We start from the raw sequence: 26172 nt of genomic DNA, 5'->3' as shown, positions 1-26172 counted from the left end.
GTAGTGAAAAGACATGAAAGAATACAGTCAGTGTATAATCAGATAGCATGGCACACCTTTCACCAGGTAGACAAGATATAATCCACTGAAAGCTCCTCCACCAATGACTCCTCCATCCACACAGACCTTAGGAAGAAGAGATCACTGCTCCTTACAATCCATTCTTTATTTATTCTACACTTGGAGATATTTCACTCCCTGATTTCTTAAGAGGGTTTTGCAAAAAAAAAGACAAAAAATAAATAAAAACAATCCAAGTTTACTAAAATAAGAAGCAACAATAAAAGTTTGAAATAATAAACGGTGTGTGCAGTTTGCTGGAAGTGCCTGGAAATGGTCCAAGTGTTGGATTCCAGTAGACTCAGGCTTGGAGATGTGGAGGAAAGGAGCCCTCTTCCGGTGTCGCTGTCTGAATGGAAAGTTGTCAGGGATCGGAAGGGAGAAGGCAGAGCAAGGGTCTTCGTGCGATCCCTAGTGAAGGTATGTGCTGTGTGAGTGGCTTGGCATGGCTGTGGCCCCCTTTTTCGCTCGCTCTAGTGATGAGCCCTATGGCTGCTCCTCCAGCGTCTGCAGCGCCTTTCAGGACCCGTTTCATGTGGACAGCGCTCGAGGGGGCTAAGCTGTGCCGGGAGGGGGGCGTGGCCTGCGCCGGGCCGCCACGTCAATCATCGGACAACTGTCATTTACCGAAGCCAAAGAAGGGCAGGAGAGGGAGGGGAAGCAGGGAGACGATTGGCTGAACGAAGAGGGCGTGACGGTGGAGAGCGAGGATTGGCCGGCGGCCCTCCAATTGGGGGGGGGGGGGTTGTGTGACGTCGCCGTTCATTGACAAACGGCTGGAAGTGTGGGGAAGTTGAGTGGAACAGAGCGCAAGCCGCTCTCTTTATCCATCGGGGGAATAATGAGGGACGTGCGGGGGGGATGGCTCAGCCAAGATATGCCTGTGGATTGTGCCAAGTGCACAGCCAATACACCTACAAGACCTTCCCTGTGTGCTCTCCGCTAATGAGGCTCCGGGCCTGGGGACACACGGGTTAACATTGGACTACACTATATCCCCCCGATTTGTTCTTTTCTCATCTCTACTGCTCCTAGGAGCTAGGACACATTCACATACACAGACACAAGCCTGCTCAGCACTAATCCCATCCAGGCTTCTTACCACCAACTCCATGGAATCTCATGTCCAATGAGCAAAGGACCTGTCCTATGGGGGAGGGGGCATTCCACACACAGAGGGGATCATCTACTAAACCAGCACCAACATTCACTACACAATTCACTGGGGCTCATTTACTAAAGAAGTGCAAAATCTGTACACAATAAATCCCAAGAATATTCATTTGGCTTATCCAATCCTGTGCAGAGGAAATAAGCAAACAGGATTTTTTCCCCCCAACAAGATTAAATAACTGAAGTAAATATTTGCACATTATTTTAAATTGTATTATTATTTATTATAATATAGTATATCATTATTATTATTTTATATTATTATTATCTATTCTTATTATTAATAGTAGTAGAAAAAGTAGTAGTATTATATTTATTATTATTTTATTACTATTATTTTATAGGATTATTATTATTTGTTTATATTATTATTAGTAGTAGTAGTAAATGCAGTAGTAGTATTATATTTATTATTATTTTATTACTATTATTTTATAATATTATTATTATTTGTTTATATTATTATTATTAGTAGTAGTAGTAAATGCAGTAGTAGTATTATATTTATGATTATTTTATTACTGTTATTTTATAATATTAGTAGTAGTAGTAGTAGTAGTAAATGCAGTATTAGTATTATATTTATTATTATTTTATTACTATTATTTTATAATATTATTATTATTAGTTTATATTATTATTAGTAGTAGTAAATGCAGTATTAGTATTATATTTATTATTTTTTTATTACTATAATTTTATAAGACTATTATTATTAGTTTATACTATTAGTAGTAGTAGTAGTAAATGCAGTAATAGTATTATATTTGTTATTATTTTATTACTATTATTTTATAATATTATTATTAGTTTATATTATTATTATTTAAAGGTACTTGTATAGTGCCGTCAATTTACGCAGCGCTTTACATATACATTGTACATTCACAGTCCTTACCCTCAAGGAGCTTACAATCTAAGGTGCCTAACTCACATTCATATACTAGGGCCAATTTAGATAGAAGCCAATTAACCTACCAGCATGTCTCTGGAGTGTGGGAGGAAACTGGTAGTACCTGGAGGAAACCCACACAGGCACAGGGAGTACATGCAAACTTTAGGCAGGTAGTGTCATGGTTGGGGTTTGAACCCCTTTTTACTGCTAGGCGAGAGTACTACACACTACACCACTAGTACTACTAGTAGTAGTAGTAGTAGTAGTAGTAGTAGTAAATTATTATTATTATTAGTAGTAAATGCAGTAGTAGTATTATATTTATTATTATTTTATTACTATTATTTTATAATATTATTATTATTAGTTTATATTATTAGTAGTAGTAATAGTAAATGCAGTAGTAGTATTATATTTATTATTATTTTATTAATATTACTATTACTATGATGATGATTATTATTATTATTGTTATTTGTATTAAGTATTCTTGTTAGTAGTAGTAGTAAAAGCAGTAGTAGTATTATATTTATTATTATTTTGTTAATATTACTATTATTATTGTTATTAATTTATATTTTTTCATTTTATTTTTTTTTGTTGATTTTTTTTTCTTTCTTTTATTTTATGTTACTATTGCATGGATATTCTCAACTATTTTAGCAAATCAGTCCCATGCACACTGAGCTTAAAAATCGCTACTACATGAATTTTGTGTTCTGCCTGTAGAAGGAGCTCAATGTTATTCTATGTGTCCATGTACATTAGGACAATTACAGGCATAAAGCTCAACATTTGTAGACAGGAAAATAAACCTCTTGGTTTGCTGTTCAGATTGGAGCTTTCTGGCAGAAAGAATGCAAAATTCTCTTAGGCTCCATGCACTCTGGACTTAAAAAACGTTGATTCTATGGGCGTTGGACGTTTTTCTTCTCCTGCCTCTAGAAGCACTTCTATTGTGTTCTATGTGTCTTTGCACATTATGACTTCTACAGGCGTTTTTCTGTCAGGGAGGTTCAGAGGCAGGAAAAAAGCCCTTCTCTATTGTGTTTTCTGGAGAAGTTTAGTCAATCTCTCCTAAACTCCTCTTATCTCTTCTGAACGTCAATGTTTCAATGTTTTTTTAGTAAAAATGCAATACAGTGTGAAATGCATTCTGGTTATTTTGGGTGTGCAGAGGGGCGTGCAGTGCAAAAAACACCTATAAACTAAAATTCTTAAACTGTCATAGACTCACCTAAACTGTGTACAATATGCTTTCTATTTGTGTCTTTTATGCCACCTTTTTTAAGCTAAAAATGTTGACGTTTTTTCTGCTCCTAGTGTGCATGGAGCCTTAAACTCATAAACTCTGCACACTAGCTTAAATCGCTGCTACTATGGGAGTTTTGTGTTCTGCCTGTAGAAGCAGATCAGTGTTATACTATGTGTCCATGAACATTAGGACGATTATCGGGAATATCTTAAGCTCAGCTTTGAGAGGCAGGGAAAAAAAAACTGGTTTTCATTCCTGATTGGAGCTTTCTGGTAAGAACGCAAAACTCTCCTAAACTGGTCTAAACGCTGTACAATAAATGCTTAGAGCGTTTTCTTTTGCCAGGAGAACTGTCATTTTTTAAAGCACAGTGTGCATGAAGCCTATATGAGCGTTTTTTTTTCCTACCAGGAGAACTGTCCTTTTTTTAAAGCCCAGGATGCATGGAGCCTATATGAGCGTTTTTTCTGCCAGGAGAACTGACATGTTTTTAAAGCTCAGTGTGCATGGAGCCTATGATGATTACAGGCATATTTTAAGCTCAACATAAGAGGCAGGGGAAAAAAAACTCTCCTGGTTTGCATTTCCGATTGGAGCTTTCTGGAAAAAAAACGCTAAACTCTCCTAAACTCGTCTAAACTCTGTACAAAAACGCTCTATATGAGTGTTTTTTTCTTCCTGCCAAGGCAACTGGTGTTTTTTTTTTTTGTTTTTAAGCCCAGTGTGCATGAAGCCCTTCTCGCCTAAACTGTTTACAAAAACGTTGTGCTGCATGGACTCTATATGAGCTTTTTTTTCTGACAAGGGCACTGGCGTTTTTTTTAAGCATGGTGGCCAAGCATGCGGACAGTGGCCATACACACTTAGATTTTATCGCCCGATCAATGTGCGATTCAATCAAAACAATCAAATTGGCACACAGTCAAAGAGCCATAACTTCCCTCTGATCGATTGGCTACTTTTAGATCAATTTTGATCAGACAGAGTCGATCGGCGAGGGCAGTAAATTATCACATTTATTTCTCCCATCAGTTATTACCTTTTGTTTCACCAGCCCCTCCCTATTAGATTGTAAGCTCCTAGGAACAGGGCCCTCCTAACTCTCTTGTATTGAATTGTATTGTTGCTGTATTGTCCTCCTTTATATTGTAAAGCGCTGTGCAAACTGTTGGCGCTATATAAATCCTGTATTATAATAATAATAATAATAATAATAATAATAATAATAATAATAATAATAATAATCAATCATTTTGTATCAATTGGCAGCACTGAGATGCTTTGGCCACAAATTTGATTTTTTTTTCAATTGTTTGGATTAAGAGGGTGCCTGGTGGAAACAGAGATGCAATCAATAACTTATTGATCACGTCTTTCAACCATCAATCGAAAACCACTTCCCTGTGTGTGTCATATTAATCGAATGGGTTGTCCACTACAGATTGATTATTCCTATCGGAAGGGATCGATCGGAAAATAAATCGATCAATTATCAAAGCATTATTATTTATTATTATTAGTATACAGGATTTATATAGCGCCAACAGTTTGCGCAGCGTTTTACGCTTAATAGTGTGTGCGTAAACTGTATTCCTCAACACACCCTTTACAGGCTATAATAAAACATCAATTGAACAGAATATGAAGTCACTGTAGATCATCCCATCTCTGCAGAAAATCTCTATATTTGCCTCAACACTGCATAATCCCCAACGTGGTTTTACTGCTATGGTGAATTACAAATAAGTGCCTCTCAAAGTAGCAAGCAATCTAAAATCCAAACCAAGCGTGGAAAACTTCAATACATTTTATCCTTTTCTTCACCATACAATAAATTCCCATGATACCAAGTACTAGAGCCTTTTAAGCAGCAAAGGAATCTAAGTGAATAAAGTACAGATGGTCTGTCTTTAAGGGACCACTAATAGTTTTCAGTCATAGACCCTGTATAATAATAATAATAGACTTCATTCAGGGAAGGTCACGTTGAGAAATATTAAAAAGTCATAAAGATGTATTGGTCTTCTACAAAAATGCAGCAACTCACGTTTGGGCTAAGTAATATCTGCTTTCAAAGTCTGCCCTGAGTCAATGTTAATATTACAGAGTATTAATTCTATTAAAATGTAAGCTCTTGTGAGCAGCCCCCCCACCCTCTTGTATTTTATTGTAACTGTATTGTCTCCCTTTTATATTGTAAAGTGCTGCATAAACTGTTGGCGCTATATAAATCCTGTATACTAATAATAATATTCATAAATATCATTTTGGGTGGAATAATCCCCTGCATTGTCCAGTCTCTGGACAGTATAGAGGGCTCTGGCCCCAGGCACATTCTCTTATTCCTGATCAGGGGGCTGATCCCTGTGAATTGCCATAGGGAGAAAAAAACAGAAAACGTTTTATTTTACACTGCTAATTACTCCGCAATGGCAGCCTGGACCTGAACTGGAGAAGCGATTGCTGCATCGTTTGTCCTGTCCAGCACTGTGATCTTGCTTCCATGTAACACCACATTTTCTGTATCACCTATACGTATATATGCGTATACATAGTATACAACACAATATTATTACGTTTATTTTTTTTATACACTCATTTTTAATGCATGTGGTCCAGCTAAACATTTAGGCTCCACGCACACTGTGCTTAAAAAAAAAAATGCCAGCTCCTTTGGCAAACAAAAAAAAACGTTCATAAATAGCGTTTTTTTGTAAAAACAACACCGTTCGTTATGTTAAATCAAACCATGGATGATGGTAATATCTGTAGACTGCTGTGGATGTGCGATATGTTTTCGTTCGGAATGAGCGTATTTCAGATCTTTTTCCAAGGCTGGGCTAGCATGCTGGAATCCAAAATGAGATATACATCTGCATAATCAACCGTCAATCGGACTTCTGCTAACGGAAGAATTAACGCAGAACATGGCAAGCCACAAATAAATAAAATACACCATTATATCAAGCAATCGGGATGCCGAATTCGACGAAAAAAAAGAGAGCCTTCAGTACAGAATTACATCTAATAAAATTAGGTCTAATGCATTTTCTTTAAACAGTAATTAGCCATGCACATAGTTTTTTGGGGGGCAGAAAATGAAATGCATTTAATGAATATCATTTGAATAAGTAAAGACCCTGCACAATCTATAAGTCTATAAGGTATATGGAGTAGCCTGATGCTAAATTGTTGTAGATCAGCATGTGAACTGACCGTTATGACGAGCCGATTGCAGTTTAAATTCAGCTTAATTCATCACACAAGTAAACCGCTCATACAACCATGTAGGTCAATGAAACATATATATATATATATATATATATATATATATATATATATATATATATATATATATATATATATATATCAATTAATTGTGGCTGGGGCTGATACAACTATAGGCAAATATATATATATATATATATATATATATATATATATATATATATATATATATATATACACATATACGCTGAATTATAGGCAATTTATTCTGCTCTAATTATAGACTTTTTTTTTTACTATAGTTATTGTAAATGGCCAGATTTAACATCCTTCCACCTGCAGCAATCCTGACGGTTAGGCACAGGTATATTACCATCAATAACACTTGTTTTCCGGCTGTCACCCAAAAATCTAGAGTGTGTTGTAACATAGAAGCATCGTTACTGCACCTTGCAGGAAACAGATGCCACATCACACAGTTCCTGTTAGACGCCTGGAAACTCTGTCCTTTCATACAAGCTTTTAAATGACATATTTAGGGTCCTGGGCACAGTACATAGGGAGCATCATAAGGGGTTTCCTGATGCCTTCAAATTCAGAGATATATCCATTATACATTTAAATCTATCATTTATTAAAATAGGGGATGAGGTTATTGCATATTAATAAATAGTCATGGTTTAAAAATGTATCAGAGAGCATCCCTCACATCACACTAAACTACAGAGGTAACTGATGTATGTAGCATCAAAAGAAACTAAAATCACTACTATCACCCCCCTAAAGTATTGTGGGGGGCTGCTCGAAAAAATGAGATCTTTAACAGTTACCTAACAGTGTATTATTCATCAGTAGATTTAAAAGAGTATTCTGTGTTCATTTCTATCGACCTTTAGCTAAATCTTCTGTCTTTTTCAAATCCCCTGAGCCTAACTGTATATTTAGAGTGGGCTTAAACTAACTGCTTCTGTACACAGGTTTAGAATCATCTCCTTAATGTGGATATGGCAGTACAATGTGACACAACAAAACATTGAATATGCTAAAGATCTTACATCTGAGTGCAGCATAAATGCCCTGTTGGGATAAAAAAAATGATTTTTTTTATAGAGCCTTAGAATAAATAACAAACAGCTGCCTTTTCTTTAATCCTTAAACTCTGTAATATATTTACTCAATTGTTCTGGTGCAAGAGAGGCGTATCTTATTATTACAAAGCTCAATGTATACACATACATATGTATATTATTACTAAACACACTATGTACACATACAGTAAGTATTGTTACACAGCTCACACTTTTCACATATATGTGTATTATTAAAAAGCACAATATGTATATATTATCACAAAGCTTGATTGATATATATATATATATATATATATATATATATATATATATATATATATATATATATATATACTGTATGTATATTATTACAAAGCACACAATCTACACATATACATTATTAAAAAAAAACTTGATATACACACATACATGTGTATATTCTTACAAAGCACACCATGTGCACATAAATGTTATTACAAAGCTCAATCTATACACATATATATGTGTATTATTACAAAGCATACTATGTGCACATATTTATTATTACAAAGCTCAGTCTATACACACACACACATATATATATATATATATGTGTGTGTGTATTATTACAAAACACACTAAGGACACATATGTATTATTACAAAGCTCAATACACACACACATACACACACATATAATATATATATATATATATATATATATATATATATATATATATATATATATATATATATATATATATATATATATATATATATATATATATTATTACAAAGCACACTATGTACACATATACATAGAAATAAACAGTCAATATAACAAATATATGTGTATATTATTACAAATGTGTATGTATTACACATACACATTGATACAAAGACCAATACACACTCACACACACAATATTATTATTATTTTTTTTTTTTATAAAACTCAATACATACATATTTATACTATTACAAAGCTCAATACATACATATATATATATATATATATATATATATATATATATATATATATATATATATATATATATATATTATTATTACAAATATTATTATTATTACAAAGCTCAATATATACACAATTAATAATGCAAAAAAAAAAAAAATAGAACAAAGACTCTTCAAAGACTTCTGCACTTTATAAGCAGATATTGAGTGCAAATGAAATGCCTTTTGTATTTTAAATCGGATTTACAGTCATTGAAATGCACTTATAATAAAATTGGTAATTATTTGAAAAATGTTTAGTGATTATATAAACCTTTGTTAGATTACAGCACCCAGAAATTTAAGCAAATACATTATTTGAACCTGATTGACACAAACACAAATTCTCTGGCTTAGGGTATAAATGACCCTATAGTAAATCATTAGTTGAAGGTGGATAATGTGAAAGATTTTAATTGTTTATTAGCAAATAGTCTCTGAAAATATGCAGTCCATTACGGTGGATGTTCCTGTGTTTCATTTAATATAAGTTTGTTAAACCAGCAGGGCCAGAATTCAAGTAAATAAACAAATCAAGATTAGGGAATTTATTTTAATTTCTGATTGCCTTATAGGGTTAAACATATATTTACTAATTTAATTAACCTTTAGTAAATAATATTTTTAGTGTTAGATGCCTGTTAGAAAACAGCTAGCTACTGAAATAATTTCAGGGATTTTATGAATATTACAGGAGCAGGTAAAATGTGAAAAACGAGCCACGCCGTAGTATAAAGTGTAAAATGTGTGCACTCACATGAAAGTTTTCAAGACTGAGAAATAAAGTTAGGATAAAGAAATGCCATTGGCTTTTTCCTACGCTTCCATGCTTGCAACTCTCATTTATTATTTTGTATGAGTAAACTGCTAACATTTTCGTGGCTACTTTGATTTTATTGTGTATGTGTTTGGGGTTTGTGGTTTCATATTGGTTGCAATGAGCTTTTTTTTTTGAAGCCCAAGGCTATACATCTTGCCACCAGACTATTCATTGTGACATGCAGTTATAAAAGCAGGCATTAGGGGGAGTTCATTCCAAGCTGTTTCTGAAGGTAAAGGTAAGCAGGTCACAAAGAAATTCCAGGCCCCTCACTTTGCTATTGTTAGGCAATGACAAGGTAAAGATTACATTTTATTTCTCTATATGAGCTATATAGGTCAAATATAGAGCTAGAGCTTTGCTCGTTTACTGTAAAAAGCATCAGTACTAAAATGTCCTCAACTATATATTAAGTTTTGTTAACAGCAGTGAATTTTAACAACTTAAACTGAATACTTTCTCCTACATCAGTTAGTAAAAATGTGTTAGAGGACCATGGTCAGATTCTGCTAAAATCAGCAGGCACAGCTGACAAACATGTGGTGTCAACCACACTTCCTTTAGGACACTAATATAGCATGTGTTGGCCCTTGATCTCTGCTCTATAAATCCAAGAGTAAACCTCAGCAGAACTCTGTACAATTTGTTTAGCCAATATTCTAATGTTCACCAGAGCTAGGTTAGTTGCACAGGGTGCCTAAAGAACACACATGCATGCAACTCACAACATTCATATGAGCAATTCCATGTACCTAAGTGGCATAGAGAAACCATTAAGCAGTCAGAAAGTTTATTCATGTTCCCCTGTCATACAGGTCCTAAGGGTAGCTTTCTTATATCACAACAAGCTTTTTGAAAAATCTGACATTCTTACAAACATGTAATACATTGAAATACATTGCTTTACATAGGTGCAATGGTACAGATACTTCAGGTAGAATTTTGAATCAATAACAAACAAGCCAAGCTTTACATACCATGAAGTAGTAACGCTTAGTCCTTGCATGAATATGTTATTCACTGAACTGTCCACAAGTTAAACAACATCAAACAACATCCACAATGTAAAGAAAAACCTAATATACAAGATTAACAACGCCATTGCCCTGCTCCCTTTCCCTCCTAAAAGTGGAGGTCAAGTTAATATAATGGGGTTGATTTACTAAAACTGGTGCGCACAGAATCTGGTGCAGCTGTGCATAGTAACCAATCAACTTCAAACTTCAGCTAAGTTAAGCTCTAACAATAAAACCTGGAAGCTGATTGGTTACTATGCAGAGATGCACCAGATTCAGTGTGCTCCAACTCTCCAACTTTAGTAAATGACCCCCAGTGTGTTAGTACTGGTGTTTAGGGCAAGATATTGAAATATTTCATAAGGCTGTTACGCTATAAGAGTACTGAGGTCTCAGTAGAGGTGTTGTAGAGGTGTTGTTTAGTGGGGGAAGAGTGTAAATGCTGCGAGTATTGCCAAATACGCACACAAATTTTGTCAGGATAGCCACATCTAAAGATAGTTGCCAGCCATAGTTTATTATGAAGTTCTCATCTTATTTTGTCTCATCTGTATAGCATGTCCTGTCTGCTCCACATATCCACCTCAGGCTTAAACCCTTCCGTGGATATCTGATTGCAGTCAGCCATAGAGGCACAATCAATCCTTTTTCCATAAACATGCATATTGGATCAGCCATTAACTCATGTTTATGTGTATGGAGCAGGAAGGGGACACAGTATAAAGCAAGAACAGTCAGACAGGGGATGTATGAAGAGGTCAGGGATTGCTCTTAGACTTACAATCATACCATAGCATAACCGGTAGGATCAACTGACTATCATGCTTTGTCTTTGGCACCATTAGTTTTCCTTGTACAAATAAGTAATTCCTTTTTGCTAATAGCTGAGTTAGTTGGAAAGTTTCCTCTGGACTTCCGTGACCAGCTTGACACACCTACACAATGCAACTTTTCTCTGGCACTTTCACTATGGAGCACTACTATTAGCATTCATATTTGGACTAGCTAAACATTCATGTTTAAGTGATTAGAGAAAGGATAGTCATTGATAAATGGCACCACTAATTATACCAGGGGGGCCCAGCGACAGATTATCCGGCCTTCCAGACTGAATGTTTCCCCAGATAGTGGGCTGGTTGGCAAAGTGGTGGATTTTTCACAGACATGTAATGGTCATCCTTTCCAGCTTTAGACTAGGAGTAAAAAGCTGATACGGCATAGAAAACATAGATGCCCATGTAACTGAACTTTGCCAAGCTTAGTATAATTGAACCATTGCCAGCACAAGGCAGATGTTTTAACAGAAAGTAGTTCCTAAAACTAAATTGTATGCATGTTGTAGATTTGCAGTAGTTTGCACTAGCCATGACATCAATTACTAAGGGACAATGCTTAAGGACAGATGCCACTGTAGGCTTGGTTCATTACATTCATGGCATGCCACCTAGAATTTGTATATGAACCTTACTATGAACATTTCATTAACTGTATGTACTGTATGTATTTTGGAGGGGACAGTAAAATTGGGTAACACAGAGTCAGTTCACTAACTTTTATGAATTATTTCAAAGCATACATTGTTTAGAGATTTTCCATGTTTACTACATGCATGATGTTGTGTAAGGATAACAGAGGCAATTACCTCTGAAAGAGATGAAAGCACTGCTCCTAACATTGCTGTCAACAATTTTCACTGTCGAAGGGCAGTGCCATCTTTGTTAGGGCAACATCCAGGGTCAACATCTACTTCCTAGGCTAAGATACTGGCCTATAGATGGAAATCCCCATGGCTGTACAGTACCGTAGTCTTCATATTCTTGACTCTGTGTACACATGTTGTTTAAAAGAGATCAGTCCCCTTTTGTTTCCTCTCACTGCCAGAAAGTTACAATGCTACAATAGTCCTGCTAATGACATTATTCTCCCATTGATCCTATTTCTTAAACCAAGGCATAATCATATGATTAGAGCTGAAGGGCTGCTTTTTCATGTTAATTATCATTTTATTGTACCAACACCATTGATGTACATTGTGATATGTCATGCACATTGGTAAAGTTACTGATAGGTCCTCTTTGACTGTAGTCATACATTTATCTCACAGTAATTTTCTCTTAAATATTCAATTCACTTACAAAAATATCACATAGGTGTGTGTTTATTATTTTTTTCATATACAATTTATTTAACTAAAAAAACGCTATATTTCACATATAACACAATATTTTAGCTCAAAAAGCATTATCTAATTAAGCATAATTTTAACTGTATATCAGGGTGTGAAACCTCATGCTATTATTTTTGTGACTGTGGTTGAAGTTTACATTCAAAATACAGCACAAATCGATAATATAACCTTTACGCAACAAAGTCAAGTGATCCATGTGATACAAGTGAATTGAAATCATTATTTTTGATCATAAAAATTAACACAAGGTAATGAAAATATGACATGCAATATACCCCATTGTGGGGCTGTAATAAACACACTTTTTTTTACACCTGCTTGCAGTTTTTATACAGAGCAGAATAAGATGCTGTTATTTTTTATTTTATTATAGCATCCACAAATGAGTTTGGCAGGCTGCAAGAACTCATGCCCAACAGTGCACAGAAAATAAAAGTATATTTTCTTGCACATGAGTGGATTGTCCTCATCTTATTCATTAAGTTAAAAGAGCAAACATTTTGCAAACTGAGCATTCTCTGCCTAAATCAGAATCAATGAGTTATGCAAAGTAAACTGCAGGCAGATAGGGGTTGAATTACTAAAACTGGAGAGTACAAAATCTGGTGCAGCTGTGCATGGTAGCCAATCAGCTTCTAACATCAGCTTGTTCAATTAAGCTTTGACCAAAAAACTGGAGCTGATTGGTTTCTATGCAGAGCTGCACCAGAATTTGCGCATTCCAGTGTTAGTAAATCAACCCCATACTGAAACTCAAGATTTCAGTATTATTTGACAAGTGTGCTAACCACCTAGTCACAATGCTGCCAGAAGCTAAACCCAACACTGAGGGGCCATTTCCCCTGTTACATTTACATACATTTTAAATCTAGTCTGCATGCATTTTTCGTGATGTTTTTGTTTTGTTTTTTTAATCCGCGGTGGTGCAAAAACCTACAATGAAAAAAACGTAAGTGTACAAAAAACGTGCATGTGAACACACACAAAAAAGTGCTTTTGTTCACCCCACCGAAGGGGTAGGACTTGTACCCTGACCCCTGGGGCACAAGGCTCCTGACGGGGACATAGGTTTATGTGGTCTGCCTGGCCAGAAGGCCTGGAAGACCCTGTTCTCCTTGGACAGCCGAAGCCACCCTTGAATACTAGGTCAGGGGAGCTCTCCCAAAGAGAGACCCCCCCAGAGGCAGGGGAGGAAGGAACCTGAGGGCCACACATCCTCCCCCTAGACGTCAGGGTAAGCCCGAGGACTCATACCCTTCATCCAGTGAAAAAACACACACAAAAGTGATAGGGTGACAAACATGGGAGAAAATAAATAAAAATAATAAAGGGGCCGTGCCAAATTGTGCACTGGCCAGGTCCTGAGGCCTAATAACAAAAATTATCCTGGACATAAGCCAGAAGGCCCAGCCCTGAAAGCGCAGTGCAGAAAAAGTGTTTGGTATTGTGACCGCGTGTTCTTTTCACACAATGGGTTCCCACACCCATAGTGTTACTAAAAACACCTTCGGGGCGACCACTCCCAGAGGGCACAAACACAGCGGACTCTCTGCCTTCCCAGCCCATGGCCAGACAAGGTAGGTTGGTCGAACCAGGGGGTACTGGACCCTTCCAGCTTTCACGGGGAGAATTTACTCCTGGCCCCCAATTACGTTTGGGCACTCTGGTTTCAATTCCTGCCAGTACTAAGCTTCCAGGCCCCCATTAGTCTAGCACAGGGATTTGCATTTAGCGGACCTCCAGCTGTTGCAGAACTACAAGTCCCATGAGGCGTAGCAAGACTCTGACAGCCACAAACATGACACCCAGAGGCAGAGGCATGATGGGACTTGTAGTTTTGCAACAGCTAATTGCATATCCCTTGTCTAGCAGGTTTGCATAATCACCACTCCAACCCAACCCGGCATGGGTCAGAATGATAACACAGTGCCCCCACTAGAACACTGATAAGAACAGATACTACACTTGATCTTAGCCAAAAGGCCGAGAAGCAAATTTTTCATGACGTACTGTGTATGCTGTTTTTATAATGTTTGGGTTTCTTCAAAAACACAACCAAAACACAAAGGTGTAAATGGATTCTGACCCTCAGAAGCCAATAGTGACTCTCAAGCCAGTCAGCCCCTCTGAAAGTTACTAGAATTGCTTGGTGGCCATTCTAGGCCTACGTATCTTAATGGTTTGAAGTAAATTCTTGAACGTAGTGAGCATCAGAGTCACAGGCTTAAATAATATCCTTACTTGCAGAGAAATACAGATTTTTTTTTCTCCAAACATGTCACTGTCTAATTTGAATATGAATTGTCTAATATGTTTCTCACTACCACAAAATGACATTTTGAATTAACTCTGTCCTCCTAGCTCTTTTCTGCAGCTCATTTTACTAACAGATAAGATGTTCACAGTTTGGCCATCTTAATTTGCATCTGCAGCTTAATAAATAGCTCTCTCAGAGCACAACCAACTAGTGTTTGTATTGGAGTATAACAAGCTAAGACCACAAAAATTGTCTTCAGTAAGAACCATTCATTGCAAAATACAACACAAATGTAATGGCCAGTTTTTTTAGGAACTGGAGGAAAGGAAATTGTCTGTGTTCCACATAGCAACCATTCAAATGCCCTATTAAATGATCCACATCCCTTTGTGACATACAGAACGAGATACTATTGTGTAGCTATTTTTGCAGTGCAGTTTCCAAGGCACAATTCTTTGTGGCCACACAGTATATTAAACCTTGCACAATTTATATAAATATTTAAGACCTGCAACTGATGCATTATTTTTGTTCATTTGTTTAACTTTTGCATACTTACATAGAAGTCAGTTCATGGAGATAATGAAACAAGGATTTCCACTAACCTAAATCTCTGCTACCCTTGGTTGAGCTGGGCTGTATTTACATTACGTGAGTACCAAGTAAAATGGTGAACAATACAGACTTCAAACAAAAAAAAGAGCAGGAATACATAACACAGGTGTAGAAAGAGGGCCTAAAGTAAGATCTTAAAATTAACGTAAGCCCAATCACTACAATCTACTAAGCTATAGGATTTAACATGTTAATGTTATTTCTAAAGTCATATTCTGTATTTTTAAATCTGCAGTTTTTATCAAAGTAATGAATGGTGATTCTGATATGGAGGACCATTTGCAAGCACTTTCTGTAATAGGGTAAAAGTGCTAGTATCTGTCTGGCAATTATGCTCTGATATTGTTACACGCTCTTCCAATGGGGACTACAACTGGCCATGGGGATGCTCAATGTATAGGCATATTAAAATGCTATCATCATCATGAAACCAGTGCAGAGAAATGCCATGCAGCCATGAATGTAGACAGGAAGGGGCTGCAGAGATCAGTTGTGCTGGTTTGCAACTAAAGATGAAAAAAAGCTGAAAACTGTATTCTATTAAAAATAGTAATCACTTAAAATGCTTGTAGATTTAGCAAACTATTATTCAGTTGAGATTGCAAGTATTTTAAATTGTTAAAGGTGGCAGACCACTGGATCCAGTACAGTTTGTTCCTTGACCGCTTGCCGACCAACCGCCATCATTTTACTGCGGCAGGTCAGCAGGATCCTGCAAACCGTTGTAGCTGTACATCAGCTCACGGGATCGGGATAGCAGGCACGCGTGCGCCGCTGGAGGCACGCATACGCTGCACTACGGGAGTGTCGATGACCGCCAGCCATGAGCAATCGCGAGCACGAGGGACAGAGCACGGATGTGTGTGTGTAAACACACAAATACGTGTTCTGTTCTGAGAGGAGTGACAGATCGTTTGTTCCTATTAGCTAGGAACAACGATCCGCCACTTCCTCTAGTCAATCCCCACCCCCTTCAGTTAGAACCGCCTCCCACGGAACACAGTTAACCCCTTCATCGTCCCCTAGTGTTAACCCCTTCACTGCCAGTGACATTTTTAGAGTAATCAATACATTTTTATAGCACTGATCACTGTATAAATGCCAATGGTCACAAAAATGTGTCAAAATTATCCGATGTGTCCACCATAATGTCGCAGTCATGATAAAAATCGAAGATCGTCACCATTACTAGTAAAAAAAAAATAATAAAAAAATGCTACAACTCTATCCCCTATTTTATAGACGCTATAACTTTTGCGCAAACCAATCAATATACGCTTATTGCAATTTTTTTTACCAAAAATATGTAGAAGAATACATATCGGCCTAAACTGAGAAAAAAATTTGCTTTAAAAAAAAAAAAAATGGGGATATTGATAAAGCAAAAAGTACAAAATATTGTGTTTTTTCAAAATTGTCGCTCTTTTTTTGTTTATAGCGCAAAAAACAAGAACTGCAGAGGTGATCAAATACCACCAAAAGAAAGCTCTATTTGTGGGACGTCAATTTTGTTTGGGTGCAGCATTGCACGACCGCGCAATTGTTAGTTAAAGCGACGCAGTGCCGAATCACAAAAAATGGCCCGGTCATTCAGCAGCCAAATCTTCTGGGGCTGAAGTGGTTAAAGTATAATGCTGGCCATAGATGGTTTGAGTCTTGGGCAGTTCAGCAGGGACTGGCCAAGATGTAATCTATCTATGGGCCGGCTAATTGTATCCAAGTCAATCCATCAATCGGTTTGGGCACTACCGCATGTAGGATTGCTTTCCATCCGATTATTGCCAGCAGCTATAGCCGCTAGCAATAATCACTGTGTTCTCCCAGCAGGGATGGCTCCCTATGTCCCACACCCCCATTGGGAGAACACAATAGCTCAGCGGGAGGGATACCCCCGTCAACACTGACTATGTTGCTGGGAGAATCTAGCGATTTTCTTCCCTGCAACCCGTAGTTGAAGGAAAGAAAATCGCATCATATATGACCTGGCTAACTAAAGGCAAACTTTTTTTTCTTTTAGTTTTTTAAAAGTGGAGAGGGATTAAAACACATGTCAGGTTTTATTGCTGTCTGTGCCCCTTTTAGGGAGATTCACCCTTTCTATTCATCCCAAATTTAGTTTGACACCAGAACAGTAATCGATGGGAAATCTTCCAATAGAGACACTAGTTCTGGTGACCCTGGTGACACCTCAGGATTCCTCTAACTTCCTGTTTTGGCCATCCCAAGGGAAATCTTCCCAATGGGACACAGATGGCAAAAAACAACAACCCCAAAGTGTCTTATAGGCAAAGTCAATTGCATTTGAACTATCATGTTGATTGGAAAGTAGTATAGGAACTACCAGAGTGAGAAAGCAGTAGGGATTGGAGGGGTGGATAAAAAAAGTCTTGCTGCACCATGCATAATAGATTGTATTGGTAAGAGTGTTATTAGTATAAACTAGGATAATAGTGGTGTCTGTACAACTGTAACCGAAGACAACTAAAATCCACCACCAACCCTCCTGGACTACATTACAAAACATACTCCAGGATGTCACAACAGCCTCATTATCGTTTCTCTTCTGCAATTCTTTTGTTGCAGCTGAGCTCATATCATTGGTTTATCCAAAGAATTTGGGTGCAAATACAGGTGAACTGCAATGAAATGACTGGTAAGCACAGATTCTTACAAACGTATGAGAAAGCAAAATTAAATAGCAATAATCGTCACATTCCCTTCACTGCCGAGTACTGTCCTCTGATCAACAGCCACTCCATCCAACCAAAAATTTGAGCCTAGAATTTGTTATGTGTACACAAAATGTCCAACTCTATACTGAATTAATAGTTGTCTGCAGAGTTCATTTATGAAGGGCCAACACTGGGATTAGAAGTTGATTATGGCCCTTTCTTCTTCTTTAGAGGCAAAATAAATAATTGTTTCATAAAAATATGGTGGTGATTTCAACACTCCCAGTGCCACCAAAAATCTCGACCACTTCTCCAAAGTCTGCATGAAACTTATTTGACTTCTTTAGGTTTGGAGGTCAATCTCTACACTGACTGACAGTTGTGCATGTCCATTCACCTCTCTGCTCTGAAGAGCAGCAATTCTCTTCCATGTGTGAAGTAGAAAGCTAGGCAAAGAGAGAGACTTCAGCTAGGTCAACCCACACACACACACACACACGCACATTTCGCTATTAATTATGGCATTCTAGGAAATATACACTATACACTATCAGTGTACACTATCAATGTGATCACTCCTTCTGAGCAGTATGACAATGGTTTTCAAAATGTCAAATTTTTTTATAAGTAATTGGCACACCGTATACTGCTGCCATGGTTAAGTTGGACATGAGGTACAGGTCTGCTGGAAAAAGTCAAGAGACTCATGCTCACATAATACTTAGCCATCTTCTTTTTCTTTGTAGGCCTTTTATTGGTTATGGTAGCAATATGCATAAAGCAAACCACATGATATACAATAGCACATCCCAATTTTAACTATCACAAGAAAAAAAACATAACATGATTGGAGACAAAGAGATGGGTCCTGGATTAAAAAAATGCGATCTGTAGCCATGGACATCCTTATTTATATAAGACAATCTAAATAAAGCTCAAAGTTTATGAGGGCTTTATTTAAAATTTACACCTCCATAATATTCCATTGTTAAGGCCAATTTGGTAAATAATTGTATGTTCCTCCTTCACTGAACACGCACAGTAGAAACTTCCCTTTTTTATATTATTTGACACATCCACATTGGGCACATTGGAGACATTCAATGAAGAGTTCCTGGTCCCTTCCCACAATAAGACATTGCCATCACTACAATTTTTTGTGGTGTGATTTACTAGCATTTCTTATAGAAAAGACGAAAAGACACATGTTAAGCTCCGACACAACTAACTGCCTCCAGTTCTTTTACAGTATTTGCCCTTTAGGGTAGGAAGCCACGATGGCCTGCAAAAGTATATGTGGCAAAATATATTTACTGAGGCAGGAATCTAAGATATAAACCTTATCTTTTCTTTTGCTGTGGTGATTTTGGTAATGAGATTCTCATTCATTTCATAAATGGAACAGCCCTGGTTTGCATACCTTTCTAACCAGACTTCAGCCCAAGCTCAACCAGAGTTCCATTCTGGTAGGAAACAGCATGTAACTGTCTGTATTATATCTTGTAAGGCTTCAACAGCCAGTATACTAGTTTGCCTGTAAAAGGTCATAATAATTTTTAACATCCAAGATTGTTTTCAAATTGATTTGGCTGATGTATTTCACATATTTCAGACATTGCTCTTATCTATTGATATCTGTTTTACTATATAATTATTTTGGAGACTCATATTGCTTTTCCCCCATCAATTTGAGTCACTGTAGCCTCTGTAGGCACGGAATTTTTTTAGCATGCTAGTATTTTTCGAGACTCTTGACAGATCATCTTCATTGAGAAACCTTTGTTTGTAACTGTTCATTACTCAAGCACACAGTGATTATTACCAAATGCTTAAATTCTTGTCTTACTGACAGATAAAGTGTTGTATTTGCCTAGCACCGCTGGCTCATTTCACAGCATATATCTAACGCAGATTTGTAATCTCAACAATGGAGGGGTGATTTGTTAAAAACATTGTCAATCCAATGAACACGTGTTGTCTTAAATCAACAAAATAGCTGAAAGGATGTTGTGATAGGAAAAGCAACCTATCTAAGTAAATGCCATCCTCCATCAATAGTGGCCAGTCTACAACTACCAGGGACACATTTAGGTTTTAGGGACTAATATGTAACCTCAGCATCAGAGAGTGACCACTAGTTTCTGAAGATGGGAACTACTCCTTAGGCATTTAGCTGCTCACTTTATGGGTTCCTATACATAAAAGAGAAAGTAAAACCCAGAAGGTTATGGAGACAAGGACTAGCCTTCTTTGAACAAATTGTAGTCACATGTCTCATTCCATCACAAATCTTAGAAATAAGGGTATTTTTCCAGATTGCAGGATAGAGGACAAAACCATGCAAATCATTTATTTATGCCCTGTGGCCAACTATACATCCAGAACCACTACTGTATAGCCGAAATAATAATTTTAAAGCGGAGGTCCGCCCATTGCTGCAAAAATTAAAAACCAGGCGCTACACATACTGCAGCTGCGGACTTTTAATAATCGGACACTTACCTGTCCTGGAGTCCAGCGATGTCTGCACCACAGCTGATGTTTCCTTCAGCTGTCGGGGGCATGCTGCCTCCAGTGCGAGTAAGGGAACCCGGCAGTGTAGCCTTACAGCTGGGAACCCTACTGCGCATGCACTAGGCACCAATCCTCTCTCCTACTGGCCCAGAAGCCAGGGAAGGAGAATGGAGCCTGAGCAGTGATGTCAATACCCGCAGCTGAGGCTCCCAGAAGTGGGAATAGGATACCTGTATTAGACAGGTATCCTGTCCCCCCTCCCCGAAAGTTGCCAAATGTGGCATCAGAGGTGGGGAAGGAGTACAATGAGCAGAAGTTACACTTTTGGGTGAAACTCCGCTTTAAGAAACATTTATTCCAAAATTCTTAGTTATTTCAGACCTTATTTTGATTTATATGATGGAAAGTATTGTGAATATGTTCTGTTCTAATGAGGAGCTATGCTATGTGCCAGTTGAGTGGGGGGCTTTTTGTTGGGTTTAGTCCCTTCTCACCAAAACCTTCTGGATTATAATCTCTTGTCAGTCCCGAAGCCCCACTTCATAGAAATCATTGTTTCCATACGCTACACTGGTGATGGCAAACAAGCCTGAAACAGCCATATGTAGTTTAAAAAATGCCTCTTTAAATTAAGCTCTATCTGTGTTCTTAAGCTGGCCATACATTATATATATATTTTTTTTTATTTCCTTTAGATGTACCTTCAGCTGTGTAGTGCAAGGGCCTGCCTGATTTCATACAAGTTGAAAGTCTTTAGGTTTGACTTCATATTGTATGGTTTTGGTAAATCTAAAGGAAAATTATACAAGAGAATTGTATAAGGTATGGCCAGCCTTAGATGCACACTTGGCTTTGGAGTGTAAAGAAATTATTTTCATGGCTCCACCCACTATTCTGAAATAGTGAAAAAAAAACGTATTTTTGGAATATGTGATAGAGTGAGAAACGCAAGCATGTTTTGTTGTAAGAAGGTTTTTCTTTGCTTACTTTAAAATTCAATTTAAAAATATATAGGCATTCTCCCTTAACCTGGCTGTGTCACTGAGGCAAGTCAAGTTTAGCTGGTCTGTTGAACTTTTAGGAAAGCTCACCTGGCCAGTAGTGCAAGCAGTTCTGTCTGGTCCATATGTATATTGGGGATTGTATGCTAAATGTATTCTCCTTCATTGGATAATTTGCAAAAGAGTAATAGTAATCAGTGTTTATTTACATTGTGTTTGGCTTTTTCAAAGGCGGAACATTGCATTGACAAGAAAAATGCATTGCTATCAACAGTCCTGTTTACACCCATGTGTTACGAAATAGTCCTGTACAGTATGTTTCTTTTTGGGTGCATTGGCCTGCACCTTTATTATAAGCATAGTCATACAGGCTGATTTGTTTTTGCCTAGCATGCATTACCTCATTATTCATCAGGAATAATTACTGTCCAGACTATGGACTGCTTACTTGGTATAGTAAAATAAGTGCATGCCATCTGTGAATAATTTATTTCTTCTTTTATTTTATAACACATATTTAAAACCTCTACATATTTTCTTCCCAAGGGCCACAAAAACATCATTACTTCTGTTCAAATTCTGTCGAATGTCTAAGGATGCCTCTAATGGTGGAAAGAGGACCAGAAATCACTGCCCACTAGAAATGTGGAAAGTCCTGCAAACTGCCCATATGTGTTTGGCAATAGAAGTCATAACTCTGCCCAATTCAGCCACAGACATAGCCCTTGCCCCTACCACTATTGTTCCTTCATGATTTCAGAGTCAGCTAGACAAATCTATAAAACAACAGCTGATGCATATACACTAAAGACTCAAAAACAAAATATAGCAAATCAAACAAGCTACTTATCCTTGAAAATGCTTTATTTATAAGGTGCCCACAATGTCAAGCCAAAATTCATCTATTTCTCAGCTCTAATTCTTTTTCGTGACTTTACTCATCCCTGGCAGACCCCCGTGACAGAATACATGATACAGAGCTCAGCTTTGGAACATTGGATTCTGCACACATGTAAAAGACGATGTCTGCCACACATGTGCCAGTTCATGTACACTTCATGTACACATTTACAAACTGGAAAGTGTTAAAGAGCTACGAGTCCATTTTTTTAAATTAAAAACATTTATTTTAAAACTATAAAGGAAAAATATGCCTTTTTTTATATAGGTACCAAATAATGTACTGCGTGGCAAAGGCTGCTATGCAAGTATATGTAGAATAGATAACAAATCGCTAACAACTGTGACATCACCATTTTCTGTTTTCACTATCCAAAGTTTTCCAGTATGTTGCAACAGCATTTTGTACATATGGTTTTTGAAAATGTATTTACTTAGCAAAGATAGCTGAGTGTGCCTTACGCTGATATCATTCATAATGTATATTTCCATTTCCACTTAGCATATTTACTATGCACAGAAAAAATGCACGGGGCACTGTGAATTACTGTATTCTGGCACTAAAGCCTTGATACTTCAATAGGCACATATGCACAGCATAAAATAATAACCTTAAATGTGAATGCTTGAAAATCATTGTACCTTAAAATACAAAAAATTGTTGTAATAATAATAATAATAATAATTAGTAGTACTGTTATTATTAAGTCTACATTTTAATATTTATCTGCGTAAATCCATAGAATATTTTGTGAAATTTCAAAAGCTGAGACAAACTGAAATAAAAGGTAACAGAAAACACTGTTCACAGTATTCATGAATTAAATGACAAAAGAAAATTGTGCCCTTTGATTGTCAAAAGCATTTGTTAGATTTGTAGTGGCAACATTTTATATATAGCGTACTTGGGTTGTTTTATCTAGGAATAACAGTTATTCCTATTAACCGTGAATGTTTGTGATCTGGCCCCATCAATGCCGCATTTTTAAAGAATCTTTTTTTTTCTAGCAAACTGGCTATAAGAATGACAATTCCCGCAGCTATTTAGCAGGTGGAGCATGTGTGAGTACCCAGACAATGGACTGCCTGCCTTCAAACAGCACGAGGGAGTCCTAATTAGGAGCCACTGGAAACTAAATATATGTAGTTTAGTAGAGACCTGATCCATGGGGGTCACTTAAAAAATGCAGAGATGCTTCACCATATTTACAGAAATGCACTGCTACCATAGGCACACACTCACAGATGTCCTTTCCGCATTGTTTTCAGCATATCTATGCAGACAACTGACATGACAGAAAAAAGGAAATGCAATGTACAACAGAAATGTAAATAACTGTATTAAAAATCATTTCCGAACATCCATTACCACCTTTAGCTAACTCTTAGTTCATATTTTTCTGTTTCTTAAGACGGTATATTAGAACTTCACAGATAGAACAAAAATACATTTTTTTTTAAAACCATTCTGCAGTTAATCATGTATGAGATGAAAATGACACCCATGGATTGCATATCATTTAGGCTAGGTGAAAAGCCATTTTTACCATGCCCACATCTGTCAATTTACTTCTGGTGCCCCCCTACATGCATACAACAGAACATCACCTACTTGTCAAAATGTATAGCCTAAATATTTGACAGGTTACCCATCCATCATCTCTGTTTACATCCGACTATCTCCATGTCTGCCAAGGTCCAAAAAATTTTTTAAAAAGGTTTGTGTACTTTTTTTGTTTGGTCCTTTTGTTTCCATCTTTTGGACATAAACGTGACAGATGGGAGGTAAACGGACGTAAATAGGTGCACATATGTTTATATCCAGCTACCCATAGACCTAACTTAGGTCCATTAGGTTCTGTAGACAAAACATTGCACATTCACAGGTGTCCCAAAATTGGCATCCATTCCATTTTGTCATGAGTGAGCAGGGGATCGGTTTCATGGATCTTCTGTTGATTATAACGTACACAGACTGTGTGAAGGGGGCCATAAAGTGTATCTAATCTCATTCCCAAGCATGTAAACAAAATGTTGTTGTAGATGTTCTTGTAATATCCTACTTTCAATAAAATCATACCTGCAATATGTATGTGTAAATATCTTTTTTTCATTTTTTTCTACTCAAAAGTATTTTTTAATTACTGTGCCACAAGCAGAAGACAGACATACAGACTATATAAACCTCAGCACAATCATTTGTAAAAAAAAAAAAAAAAATAACTTTTCCATTTCTAAAATCTAAACTTCATAAAAGCTCAACTCTAGGATAGTAGCACCCCCAGAGTCCAGGGGACAGGAAGGCATAACTCACAAGGAACAGGGATCAGGAGTGAATAAAGCACAGGGCAATGGGGCCAGGAGTGCAGAACCAGTACAGATCCCCCTCCAATACAGATTTTCTACAAGTACACTTGCCTCTTAGTACAGATCTCCCCCAATACAGATTTCCCCCCTAGTTCAGATCCCTCTTTTCGTACAGCCCCCAGTACAGCTCCCCCTTACTACAGTTCCCATCTTAGTACAGCTCCCCCAGGACAGACATGCCCCCTTTGTACAGATTTTCCCAGTACAGATCCCCCACCCTTAGTACAGTTTACCCAGTACAGATGTCCCCCGACTTAGTACAGCTCGCCCCCAGTGCAGATAACCCCCATCATACAGCTCCCCCACCCCCAGGACAAACCCACCACCCTTTGTTCAGTTTTCCACAGTAAAGATCTCCCACCCCTAGAACAGCTCCCACAGTACAGATGTCCTCAGTGCAGCTCACCCCAGTACAGCTCCCCCCCTTTAGAACAGCTCACTCCAACACAGATCCACCCCCCTGTACAGCTCCTCTGACCCCCCACCCCCTTTGAAACAGCTCGCTCCAATACAGATTCACCCCCCAGTACAGCTGCCCCCAATGTAAACATCTCCCTCCCACATGGCGCAGACCTCCCCCTTCATGAAACACACTCAAGAATCAAACCAGGCAGATCAAATTGAGAAGAAGCCCCCCTTAAGCCCCCTTTAGCTGAGTCATGTGATCATGAGGGGGAAATAATAAGAGCCTCCCTCACTCTGAACTGCACCTGCGTGTGCTTAAGATTTGGCTGGCAGCAGGAGCAGCAGCAATGCTTTTGGTGCACAGCTGATGTCAGTGCTACCTGCTGCACCACAGATGGCCTGGGGGGGGGCTTGGACACCCTTATCTCCTCCATTATCTAAGCCCCTGCAACATGCAGTGATCTGGCATTTTCTGCAATAGTCAATAAAACTGTCATTTTCAACTGCGGTTGGAATGTGCACACAGGCACAGGAAGTTCATACACAGACTGTTTATGATGTGCATGATCCAGAGAGAAAAAATATGACCATAGTAAGTGGAAAGCTACAGTACAGATCTCCCGCCAGTACACATCACCCCTTTAGTACTGCCTCCCCCCTCCCAGTAGAAATCCCCCCCCCGGTACAGATCTCCCTCTTCATGAAACACACATCCAGGAAGTTCAGAATGAGGGAAGCCATCCC

At 37.6% G+C, this 26172-nt stretch overlaps 1 protein-coding gene and 1 pseudogene across 3 annotated transcripts in view; both read right to left on the bottom strand.

Annotated features, from left to right (window-relative positions):
• Positions 1-26172, bottom strand: part of PAX5 (paired box 5) — a 324021-nt gene that overhangs the window by 272582 nt on the left and 25267 nt on the right. Inside the window, exon 1 of one of the 3 annotated variants that reach the window (XM_073591728.1) lies at positions 1-633. This exon is cut by the window's left edge and continues 417 nt beyond it. The exons of the other annotated variants lie outside the window; for them this stretch is intronic. The gene's annotated coding sequence lies outside the window, so the exon portion shown is untranslated. Of the gene's footprint in view, positions 634-26172 lie in introns of those variants that run through there. 3 annotated transcript variants of the gene reach the window in all.
• LOC141124341 (U2 spliceosomal RNA) lies at positions 14602-14692 on the bottom strand (annotated as a pseudogene).

The sequence above is a fragment of the Aquarana catesbeiana genome, linkage group LG01 (genome assembly GCF_042186555.1).
Source record: "Aquarana catesbeiana isolate 2022-GZ linkage group LG01, ASM4218655v1, whole genome shotgun sequence".
NCBI classification, from domain to species: Eukaryota; Metazoa; Chordata; class Amphibia; order Anura; family Ranidae; genus Aquarana; species Aquarana catesbeiana.
The sequence above is the reverse complement of the archived record's forward strand: the minus strand, read 5'-3'. Positions and strand labels throughout refer to the sequence as shown.